Source organism: Lepisosteus platostomus, unplaced genomic scaffold (genome assembly GCF_059453375.1).
Source record: "Lepisosteus platostomus isolate fLepPlt1 unplaced genomic scaffold, fLepPlt1.hap1 Scaffold_97_H1, whole genome shotgun sequence".
In the NCBI taxonomy this organism is placed as follows: Eukaryota; Metazoa; Chordata; class Actinopteri; order Semionotiformes; family Lepisosteidae; genus Lepisosteus; species Lepisosteus platostomus.
The window spans coordinates 102635-115000 of NW_028291709.1; the positions used below are offsets into that span (position 1 = coordinate 102635).

General features: G+C 48.2%; 3 non-coding genes across 3 annotated transcripts; 2 read left to right on the forward strand and 1 right to left on the reverse strand.

Moving 5' to 3' along the window:
• Nucleotides 1–3780: 3780 nt before the first annotated feature.
• trnas-gcu (transfer RNA serine (anticodon GCU)) lies at nt 3781–3862 on the reverse strand. Its single transcript has one exon. It is a non-coding gene; the product is annotated as a tRNA-Ser (tRNA).
• A 1624-nt stretch (nt 3863–5486) lies between these two features.
• trnar-acg (transfer RNA arginine (anticodon ACG)) lies at nt 5487–5559 on the forward strand. The gene has a single exon. It is a non-coding gene; the product is annotated as a tRNA-Arg (tRNA).
• A 4247-nt stretch (nt 5560–9806) lies between these two features.
• Nucleotides 9807–9888, forward strand: trnas-aga (transfer RNA serine (anticodon AGA)). The gene has a single exon. It is a non-coding gene; the product is annotated as a tRNA-Ser (tRNA).
• Nucleotides 9889–12366: the final 2478 nt, after the last annotated feature.

Here is a 12366-nt window from a genome sequence, read left to right on the forward strand (position 1 = left end):
TTGCTCAACGCATGGTGAAAGTATTGCATAATTGTGTCTGAAAATGAGTAATGGGCACCTGAGAGACTCATTTGCCTGTTTCACAAATGATCATATTTGACTAGAGATTCTGTTTGGGATTCAGTTGTGCATTCTGACAGCAATCCCTTTCAAAAAACGATACATTCTGGATGAGGTCAAAGGTGCAGGAACACTGTATTTAGGATGTGTTTGCACTTATTCTGTGTCTCTAGCTTCAACACAGTGATATATATATATATGCTCAGTGATTTTTTGGTACATGCCCAGGGCAATAATCATTATGAGGATTTATTTCCAGATGTGCTAGGGGTAGTGTTGTGAAATACTTCAACACACTGGATCGCAGGTTTAGACCCCCTGCACTCTTACTCCTTAAAAACCTGAAGCGTCTGGCGTCTCGCCGACGTCGAACACCCCCCTCAGGCTGTACTCGTACTCGGCTAACTGCTGTGGAACCCTGCGTGAGCAGCCGCTGCGCCACGGTGACGGCTGGCGACCCACGGACGCCCCACTATCGGCCGGCTCCAGCCCCGGCTGGTCCTCTAGAGCCTCCCCACACGGCTCCTCCTCCCGAGCCCGGTAGGGGGCCAGGCGGTCTCGGTGCAGGACCACCACTCTCCCCCGTGTTCGCAACCTGACACGGTAGCAGACCTCGCCCACCACCCAGAGTACCTCAGCGGGCCCCTCCCACGACGGCGCCAGCTTAGGGCTGAGGCATTTGCGGCGGCGCGGGTTGTACACCCAAACCGAGTCCCCGGGCTGGAAGGCAGGCCCCCTGCAGCGCAGGTCGTAGTGCCGCTTCTGCCGGACCAGCCAGCAGTGCCGACCAGTCTCCGGGCGGCGGGCCGAAGACCAGGTCCACCGGGGTTCACATATCCCGGCCCAGCATGAGTGAGGCCGGGGTGCACCTGGTGGATTCCTGGACCGCGGTCCTATACGCCCAGAGCGCAAGGGGGAGGTGGCGGTCCCAGTCCCGTTGGTGCCGGGACACCAGGGTGGCCAGCTGGGTGGTGAGCGTACGATTAAACCGCTCCACCAACCCGTTGCTCTGGGGATGCAGCGGTGTGGTCCGCGTCTTAGTGATCCCCAGGCGCTGGCACACTCTGGCGAAGACCTGGGACTTGAAGTTACGCCCCTGGTCACTATGTAACTCCTCCGGCACCCCCAGCCTGGCAAACATCCCCTCCAGCAGTGCATCGGCCACCGTGGGGGCACTCTGGTCCGGGAGGGCGTAGGCCTCGGGCCACTTCATAAAATAATCCATGGCCACCAAGACGTAGAGGTTCCCGGCCTCGGTGCGCGGAAACGGGCCCAAAACGTCCACCCCCACCCGCTCCATAGGAGCCCCCACCTGGTGTTGTTGGAGGGGGGCCCGAGAGCGCTCGGGGGGACCCTTCTGCGCCACGCACACTGCACACGTTCGGCAGTACCGCTCCACGTCCCGGTGGCAAAGACCCCAATAAAAATGGCCTCGGAGGCGCTGCAGGGTTTTTTTACCGCCAAAGTGCCCCACGCCCGGCTGGCCATGCACTGCTCGGAGCACCGCCCCGCGGAGCGACCAAGGCACCATCAGCCGCCACCGTACCTCGCCACTGGAGGGTACCCGCCACCCCTGGCGCAGCACCCCGTCCTTTACCTCCAAGGCCTCCCACAGGGCGCAGAGAGCCTTGACGGACTTTGGGTTTGGGGCGAGCTTCTCTCGCGTAGGCCGCACTCCGGCTACCACTCCCAGCATGCCCAGCGGTACTACGAGCGCCTAGGGGCGCTTCCTCCTTACCACCAGGCGAGGGCGTTACAATACATAGAATATGCATGTAAAACGAACAGATCTTATCGAGAGGGTTATCAGAATACAAAAGGTATATATTCAGTCAGTTACAAAGTGTTACACATATCAAGAGGACATACGTTCAGTATATCATTCATTTAGACCATTTCATAAATGAACCTGGTTATAACTTCTACATTAGATACTGAAAACAAGTACATAACTCTTAGGAATTAAATTGATATCAACTGGTTGGGATAACAATTGAATTCTCGAGCAGTAATGCAGTGAAGTTGAATACTCATCCAATCTCTGGGGATTCAGATCTCCTGCGGGCACAAAGAAACAGTTGCAGGCTTGTTGCTGTCCAATCCGCGCTCTCTGTCTAGGTGCCAGGCTGTGCTGTGCGGGTTGCGACGGTGCCCTGCTGATGCTCACTGACCGGCTAGTTAGTGTTGGCTTTAACTAGCAAAGTTTGTGCACAGGAGAAAAGATGACTGTGGGTCCCAGCAAGTCAAGAAGAAGACCGGTTCGTTCCTGATGAAGAGCTAGTTCTGAATAGTGATTCAACTGTCCACAGTTCCGACCTGTTCACGAGGCCTGCTGCTGGTGCTAACCTCGGGTGGATCCTCTGGTTACTCTCTGGCAACCTCCGCTCTAGACTCTTAGAACAAAGGAAAGTTCTGGCACTCGGACACACTGGCCGTTCCGTGGTTGTCCGGGCTGAGTCTTAGGATGGTCAGGAGGCGCGCTGTGAGAATGTCCTGCCCTTGGGAGCCTTCTGCTCCTGGGCTGTCCTGCCCTGGAATTCTCCTTTGAATTCCCTTTAGAAAACTCCACAGAAATCTCTACTGAATTCCCACTGAATCTCTCAGGCTCTCTGTGTTGCCTGTTTTTACCTGGAGGAACTTCAGCTCGTTGATTGGCTGAAAGTTCCATGGGCATCAGAGTCCCACGTGGGTTACTCGGCCCTACCAGTCCCTGATTGGTTGATCAAGGTGAGATATGAGTCACTTACTCCTGACACTTAGGAATGCAGTCCAGATGTCCATCTGGCACTCCCTAGACAGATAGGCGCCAATGGATGACCATTGATCATGATAGCCAGGCTTAGCTAAGTGCATCCCCCTTTGGGAGCTGTCCCTTATCAAGGGAAACCTTAAATCAGCCTGCATGAATAGTTTCTCTGTGGCTGCACCACAGAGATGAACAGAGAGATGAGGCCTAATTTGTGAAAGCTCAGAAACACTTAATTCTTTCTTATTAATAAGCCTCACCGCTACTCCGCCCAAAGCACTTTGAGATTCGCGTTTGGGAATGCGCCCTGCCCTACAAATAAAACAGGTCTACGGGTCTGAAACCTGCTCCACGGAAAACAGCTCTGTTGCACTTTTGATCAAAGGGAGATTCGCTGTTCTTACTTTTTGATGACATAACACCCAAAGGGGCTTCTTTGGAGCTGGATTCCAACCAGCATCCTTAAGTTTCTTGGCGGTATCCTTTACAGTCCTCTGTTCGGTCGACAAGGGACTGAAGGGGGCAGCTTTCCTCACACATACAGTGCAATGTACTGTAGTGTTCCCCTTCATTGAATTCGCAGTTCTGCATCAGACATCTAACTCGTTTCCTTAGCTTGGATTTAAGCCACGAAGCAGGCTTCTACTGTATAAACGTCTAGAGGAATCACAAACTATTTGAGAGGCCACCATCCCAGGGGGAACTCACAGTCTATCCCTAAACACCTAGCGCAGTCTCTCGAGAGACTGTCAAAAATCGCTTTCTCCGTTTGCGTTGCAAGTAAGTGAAAATGCGGTCTCAAGCCAGAGCCAATTGGCAGCAGCGGCACGTAAATACCGTTACTGTTACTGCTCGATACCGACGTTAGCCTACTATACCATGTTCAGCCACCGCTAGAAAATGCACGGCTCTAGAACCGGAGCAAACGACAGGAGGGCCAACGCCAAACGGGCACACGTGTCAGACATGGAGCGCGACGAGGATGGGATTCGAACCCATGCGTGCAGAGCACAACGGATTAGCAGTCCATCGCCTTAACCACTCGGCCACCTCGTCGAGGGATCTTGGCTGTCCGGACATGGGTTGGCGCGCTCCAGATGATCTTTTTCTTTTTTTTCCCTCGTACTCGAGGGTCATTTTCCTGTTCCATGTGCGATTTCAACATTTTCCTTGGGAGATGTCAAGCCAGCAAGCCACTGCTGTGGTTCAGTGGCCAGTGTGGAGTTCAGTGGCCCTGTTGTACACAGAAAGCACATTGCGCTCCTTGGACATGAAAAGTTCCAGATAAAAGCCATTTGTCACCCTTTCTCTTGGTGTTGATGTTGCTATTGTATGTAAAGGTGGCAAGTTGCTCGGCGAGCAGGCGGAGCACACACCGAATGCAGATGTGTCTGAGTGGTGTGTCCAAGTGGCTGCAAAAGGACAGCTCTCCTGGGGCGCTGTGGCTTAGTTGCTTAAGGCGCCTGTCTAGTAAACAGGAGACCCTGCATCCGAATCCCAGCGGTGCCTTTTTTGTTCTGTCTTCTCGAACAGAACTGGTCATTATGGACAACTGCCTACGTCTAGCCTTAATTAAATGCAAGCATTCATTTCCTGTCTTGAACGACTTGTTTTTCTTAAAATGGATGCAACTTGCAAAACATGAAATACAAACCTTGCTAATCAGCGCTCGCGGCTGGCAAAAAAAAAAAGAAGTCAGCAATGTTTTTTTCTTTACCCTTAACCCTGCTAATGGAGAAGAGTTAAACGACCGAGTCTATGCAGCTTAAACGGTGCTCATGTCAGGTTCTTAGCTGAAAGGGTGGTAAATCACGCTCACCCCAGTCCTTAATCTTTTAAAGAGGATACAAAATTGAACCTAGTCGCCACATCACATACATCCTGTTCAACGATAAAAAGGTGACATCTATCCTCGATCCAGAGTAAATCCCACGTTGAGGGCATATTGTTTTCCACTTTACCATGAGTCGGGCTCAGCTGCACAGAGGCGAGAGCAGAGCAATGAGGTCACGGGGACAGGGGAGTCACACGCTGGCGGTTTAAACACGCGGAAGAAAACTGAGGGATCCACAGTATGTGGACCCTCCGTGCGCCATCAGTCCGCACTCCGGACTCTGAATCCTGCCATCCAAGTTAAGATCTCGGCGGAACCTGAGGCACAGTTCCTTCTTAAAACGTAATCTGGTGAGCATTTCTAGAATCGTACTTGTATAGATGCAGCCTTTAATGTGTTGCTAGGTTAAAATTGATGACTTCTTGAACTTCAGTAGGCAACTGCCCTCTTGATTTCGGATTTAATTTCTTTATTACAGGGGCGCTTTTATGAAGACAGAGTCATGTTCAGGTACTTTGCTTGATGGAGGAAGCATATTTCGGACTCTGTGATCTGCTCACCTGGAAAGGTCTGCTGTACTACTACAAGAGAGAAGTAGAGTCTGGAAGAATGGACAATTTTATGATGCTTTGGAAGATTATGTTTTTTTTTTCTTTGAAATCGAAATGAATCAGAATATCAGTGCAAAAGACAAACTCTTGGTTTGGTTTAAAGAGATATGGTTTTAAAACAGACAAAATGTAGAAAACAGGTGTTTCTCACTTTTGGAAAAGAATGGACCGGGGGTAATATTTTACTAGTTGCAGTGCTGATCTCACTGGGTTACAGTCCTGCAGTGTCACACCAGGGCCAGTGGCGCAATGGCTAACGTGTCTGACTACGGATCAGGAGATTGCAGGTTCGACTCCTGCCTGGCTCGGGTCGTTTTTAAACGCATCGGGCTACTCCCTATGTAGTCTGTGCTACTTCCTGCATTGTAATCGTACCCAGTAAGAGATTTCCTTCATGTAAATGAACTGCACCTGACAGCTTTAGAAAAACACCTGGGCTCAGTACGGTGCTGAGAGCTCAGCGTTGCTGTTCTAATTAGCACGCACTGCATCGGCTATGAGCCGGAACCTTTCAATTATTCCGATCAGTAAGTCAACACGTAGTCCATATGAACGGTAGAAATATTCTCTTGTCTGTCTCTTGTTTGTATAGAACTGAATGTCCCTGACAATGTACTGTTAGTTTTAATTGAAGAACGGCATTGGTGTTCAAATATACCAGACAAGTTTATGTAACTGCTCATGCGACACTCAGTTGTAATTAGTCAAGAAATAATGTCGAACAACAGCTGCGGGTTTGATTCTGAACGTATCAGATTGCAGCGCCTTTTACTTCCATTGACAAATGATAGAGATTCGAAGAGAGATCCTTCAGACCAGCAAGCAAACCCACGGCTATTTCGGTTTTCTATCTAGGCAACGTTGGTGTCTGCAATAGCATACATGAAAGCGTGATGCAATTTCTGTGGCTACATTTGTTGCACGTCATGCACAGTAAGAGTGTTTCTAACACCAAATAAAAAGTCAACAATTAGCGATCACGCCTTCTCCTCAGTTAACCCACTGAAACCCTTGCTGTTAACAGTTCTTTACTGCGTGCTTTAAGAGCACCTACACATCGTGTCGGTTCTTACAGCTTTATTCATTAGGTTTTCAAAGGCATAAGTAGAGCACCAGAGGTGCGAACGCAAAATGTGTGGTTATCTGAAGAATTGCTTTCCATGGCAGCGGGGCCAAGCGATTTAGCGTTTTTATAGTACCAGGAAAGGAGAAGCGGCACTTCGCCTCTGCCGCGCAGGCACAAGGCGACGTGCGGCAGACGCCGGAGTCGGCAGGTTTCGAACCTGCGCGGGGAAGCCCCAATGCATTTCGAGCCCATCGCCTTAACCACTCGAGCACGACAAATGCGAGCTTTTCGCCGCCGCATTCCTCCTATAATCAAACACGGACTGCGAGGTGGCTGCGGAAACCTTTTTCAAGTTGCTCTCCGTTAAAAAAAATACCTTTCACAAGATTCGTGCCGGCAGACAGACACGCCTCAGAGGGTTTAAGGCTGGCTTCACGTTCAAATGATAAAGTCCCCCAGTCCGGATGTCAAAATGCAACTTTGGCAGACAGAAAAAACATCAACAAACCAAAAATGTGGACAAGGATTTTACAAGCTGCACCACACTGCACTTTCAAAAGCATTTACATTCGTGTTAGACGCAGGAATTGCCTTTGATTTGCGCGCTTACGAACGCCATGGAAAACGAAACAAAACTAAAGCCCTCAGCTCCTGCACTTGATTATAATCCCGTTACGTGTCGAAGCAGGAATTTAAGTCATCCTACCACTGCAACACGGGGAATAGAGGGAAATGAGCACAAGCTACGAATTGTCTCTAATCAGTCCCTACAGTTGTAAGACGCCTGGAAGCGTGCACCCCCATCATTAATCTTTGCGCATCTGTGCAAGGTAAACTCTGGAGCAGTCTCTGAAACGGCTCAAAGGAAACACGTGATTGATTCCATGTGCATCTGGGGTTCATTTCTTATTTACATTTAATTCAAGGGAAAGGCTTGGGTCAGTTTCAGACGGCCTCCAACAGCGAGATTCAAGCGCCCCACCTTCAGCCCAATCTGCGCCGCCAGAACGCCAACAGCTCCTCTGGTCTCCGGGGTGCGGTTGTGACCCCGTAACCTAAAGTGTTGGTGGCAGACAAATGGAGACTAACAGGTGATGTCCTAGGACATGACTACATTGTGACACTCGGTGGGGATGGTGACCATTGCTTGGAAAAGAGTGCGAGGCCCCTTTAGAAAAACATTTTGTTAACAGGCATTCTGCCTCAGCCTAAACACCTATAGCTTGCAAAGCGCATGCTATTAGACAGGCACCTCTGCAAGACCTTAAGAGTCTCTTAAACTAGTGATAGTAAGGTATTCCCAATGGGCGATGTTCGGCTTTCAAATCATCTCTCCGTGGAAGCGCCGAGATGCAGCTGTTTAAGGCTTAGAAGCAGCTGACTGTTTTACTACCTAGCTGATCACTGTCAGTCAGGGAGCTTAGAGGTGAAAAGCCTGTCTGAGAGACAATTCGCCGTCGATCAGTTCAATATGTTCCGTACCAGCTCGGCGCACCTGAGATCATCTTGGTAGCCGTGTAGCTCATATGAGTGAAAGCGCGTGTGTCAGGACTCTTACTTGGCCATCCCAACATACGGAATTTCTTCTGTTTCAGCCACTCTGTTGTTGATGTACTCCTTTGTTTTTGTCATGTTGCAAGACCCAGCGTCTTTTGAGTTTTAGATCACAGGCAGACACCCTGACATTCTGCTGTAGAATTTCCTGATACATCTCGGAATTCATCGGTCCCTCGATGATTGCAAGCCGTACAGCCTCCGCCATGCTTCCCAGGTGGGATGAGGTTTTGGAGTTGGTATGCGGTGTTTTGTTATCTCCAAACATAACGCTGTGCACATTTACCAACAAGTTCAACTTTTGTCACGTCTGTCCACAGAACATTGTTCCAGGAGTTGTGGAACATCCATGTGGTCTTTAGCAAACTTGAGAGGGGCAGTGGTGGTTTTTTTTGGGGGGAGAGCAGTGGTTTCCTCCGTGGTGACCTCGCATGATCACCACTCCTGTTCAGATTTCTTCTTATGGTGAACTCATGAACACAGACGTAAGACAAAGTAAACCACCTGTTTGCTAGATCCCATCCCCACTCAGCTAGTCAAAGATTCCCTCGAAGGACTGGCAGGACCTATAATTAGTATGATGAATGCATCGCTTGCGTCAGGCGTCGTACATGATCAATTTAAGGTAGTGGTTCTTAGACCGCTCCTTAAGAAGTCAAATTTGGATCCACAAGTTCTTAACAACTACAGGCCTGTCTCAAAGGTCCCATTTCAATCTAAGAGTCTTGAAAGAATAGTTGTTGCCCAACATCAAATGGATTCAAATAATATACTTGAGAAATTTCAGTCTGGTTTCTGAAACTGCATTAACAAGAGTCGTAAATTATATTCTCTTAGCTACTGATGCGGGGAATGCAACAGTGCTAGGTTGCAACAGTGCTAGGAATGCAAACGTTAGGTTGCGCTTCTTCATGCTGCATCGTCGGCATGAGTGGAGCTTTATAAACGTCTGTACTTACTGCGCCCCATAAGAAATCGTTTGTCCCCGTTCAAAAGAGATTGTGCGATGTCCTGCAGCAAACCTTTGACAGTTTGAAAAGAGGAATTTATTCTGCTTCCTGTGCGTGCAGTAGTTACAAAGTTGAATGCCTTTACACGATCTGCTGCAGTTTTCGGTGGGCGGGCTTGGTCAGATGGCTTGGAAAAACGCACTGTGTTTCGGCTCGGGAAACATCATGAGCAGTGTCCTGCATGTTTTCTGTGTATAGCTGTCTTTTAACGCACACAGAACTCATTCGAAATCCTTGATTTCTCCAATTAACAAGGATCCCTTAAATGATGAGTCAAAGTAACATCTAATCGGATTAGTTTCCTTAGAGCTGGTTCAGAGTTTGCTCAAGAGTTTACCTTTCACAGATGAGCAAAGAAGAATGTTGGGGGTGCACGCTTCAAGGCACCTTACAGCTGTAGGGAGTGATTCGAGACGATTCGTGGCGTGTGCTCGTTCCCATATACCATACGCACCGGCGTGCAGTGCTAGGATGACGTACAATACCGCTTGGGCACGTAACGGCGTTATATGCAAATGCGGGACGTGAGGGTTTTCGTTTGTTCGTTTTGTTTTGCTCTGCTTTGCTTTGTTTTGCTTTCCATCGCGTTTGTAAGAGCGTAAATAAAAAGGCGATTCCTGCGTCTACCACTAATGTAAGAGCTATTTCAAGTGCGCATGGTGCGGCTTTTCAAATGCTTGTGGGCATTTCTCTGTTGTTGATTCTTTTTTTGTGTGTAACAAAGTGGCATTTTCATGTCCGGACGGGGAGACTTTATCATTCCGACATGAAGCCACCCTTAAGTCCTCTGAGGCGTGTCTGTCTGCAAGGCTTGTATTTTGGAAATGTTTTTTTGAAACGGAGAACGACTTTGAAATAGGCTTCCGCCGGCGCCTCGCGATCCAGGTAAGATTGTAGCAAGAACGCAGCGGCAGCGGGGCTTGCTGTAGTCGTGGCCGAGTGGTTAAGGCGATGGACTAGAAATCCATTGGAGTCTCCCCGCGCAGGTTCGAATCCTGCCGACTACGTTGTCCGCCTCCGGTCGGTGTGTTCCGGCGCAAGCAAAGAAGCGCGCCTCTTTGCTGTTCCTGGTGGTTTTAAAACGCCCAATCGCTTGTACCCGCTGCCTTGAAAATAAATTCTTCAGCATCCGCGAATGGCATTTTGCAGCTGGAAGCATGTCGACGCTTTTTGCACAGAGCACCAAAAAAGCGTCTTTTTTGAAGGCCCAGACACTGAGCATTGGTTGTTCAGTGGTAGAATTCTTGCCTGCCACGCGGGAGGCTCTGGTTCGATTCCCAGCCAAAGCAGTGGCTTTTGCAGCGAGCGGCTCCATCACTTGCATCCCCTTGCAACTCGCAACTGAAAACCCACTGAAGCTAAGCAGGTGTGAGCCAGGTCAGTACCCGGATGAGGGTGAGCTACAGGGAAAAACAAAGTTTCCAGCTGGAAGCGGTGTTAATGGTGCCGGCGGGGGGGCGCTCACCCTGAGGTCTGTGCGGGTCCCAATGCCCCAGCATAGTGACGGAGACGCTGTGTTGTAAAAGGGCGCTGTCTCTTGGATGAGATGTAAAACCGAGGTCACAGCGCTCTGTGGTCATTAAAAATGACCACCAAAACCTTTGACAAAAGCTCTTGGTAATTGATGGTCTTCAATAATGCTTCTCCTTTAGGTACATTTTAAATCAGCTGAAAAATGCTGTGAAATGGGGGGTCACTTCACGCCAGTGTAGGATTTGGGTTACAAGAACTATAAAACTGCACGAGAAAGCCCGTACACTGAATTACACGGCTTTCAATTCAAAGGAGGGCAAAAGAAATTCCCTGAGTCTGATTTTTTGCAGCACAGAGAGGATTGCTGTCGTGAGGCTGGTTAGCTCAGTTGGTTAGAGCTAATAACACCAAGGTTGTGGGTTCGAGTCCCGTACGGGCCAGGTCCTTTTCTCCTCTCTTACAAAAGCTGTTAGGTTCCTTTCCGTGGTGAGATGGGTTGTCATGCAACGCTGCTACATAATGCCGACAGACAATTAAATGACAAAAATGAAGAGAGTTAAAGCAGCTGGAAAGATTTTCTTACAACTTTTGAGCTGACACAGTTTTGGAAAATGTTTTCTTCACGCTGCACTGTACCACATAGGCAGCCAAGAGTCTCCAAAACAAAACAGAATTGACAGTCATATAATGTCCATTAACCCCGGTTTTAAACACAGCATCATGTCTGCCATCATAAGAATATGAGTCCAATATTTTAGAATATAGTCAGAAGGTCTTCTAACCTTACCTGTGGTGTCTTTAATCCCTATTGCTCAATGCATGGTGTACGTACTGCATACATGTGTCTTGAGAATGAGGAATGGGCCCCTGAGACATTTACCTGTTTCACAAATGATCGTATTTTACTAGAGATTCTGTTTGGGATTCAGATGTGCATTCGGACAGCAATTCCTTTCAAGAAATGATACGTTCTGGATGAGGTCAAAGGTGCTGGAACACTGTATTTAGGATGTATTTGCAGTGATTGTGTCTCCTGCTTCAACGCAGTGATATATAGATGTGCTCCTGTAATTTATTGGTACATGCCCAGGGCAGTAAGTTGTCTGAGGATTTATTTCCAGACGGCATAGAGCAGTGAAGCAGTGAAGTAGTGCAACACACTGGATCATTATATTATTAGAATCTATTCTACTTAAATTATTACATTATACACAACTTGAGCTCTCAGCACCGTACTGAGCCCAGGTGTTTTTCTAAAGCTGTCAGGTGCAGTTCATTCACATGAAGGAAATCTCTTACTGGGTACGATTACAATGCAGTAAGTAGCACAGACTACTTAGGGAGTAGGCTGATGTGTTTAAAAACAACCAGCGCCAGACAGGAGTCGAACCTCCAAACTCCTAATCCATAGTCAGACACATTATCCATTGCACCACTGGCCCTCGTGTGACACTGCAGGGCTGTAACCCAGTGAGCTTAGCACTGCAACTAGTAAAATATTACCCCCGGTCCATTCTTTTCCAAAAGTGAGAAGCACCTGTTTTCTACATTTTGTCTGTTTTAAAACCATATCTCTTTAAACCAAACCAAGAGTTTGTCTTTTGCACTGATATTCAGATTCATTTCGATTTCAAAGAAAAAAAAAACATTACCTTCCAAAGCATCATAAAATTGTCCCTTCCTCCAGACTCTACTTCTCTCTTGTAGTAGTACAGCAGACCTTTCCAGGTGAGAAGATCACAGAGTCCGAAATGAGCTTCCTCCATCAAGCAAAGTACCTGAACTTGACTCTGTCATCATAAAAGCGCCCCTGTAATAAAGAAATTAAATCCGAAATCAAGAGGGCAGTTGTCTACTGAAGTTCAAGAAGTCATAAATTTTAACCTAGCAACATATTAAAGGCTGCATCTATACAATTACGATTCTAGAAATGCTCACCAGATTACGTTTTAAGAAAGAACTGCACCTCAGGTTCCGCCGAGATCTTAACTCGGATGGCAGGATTCAGAGTC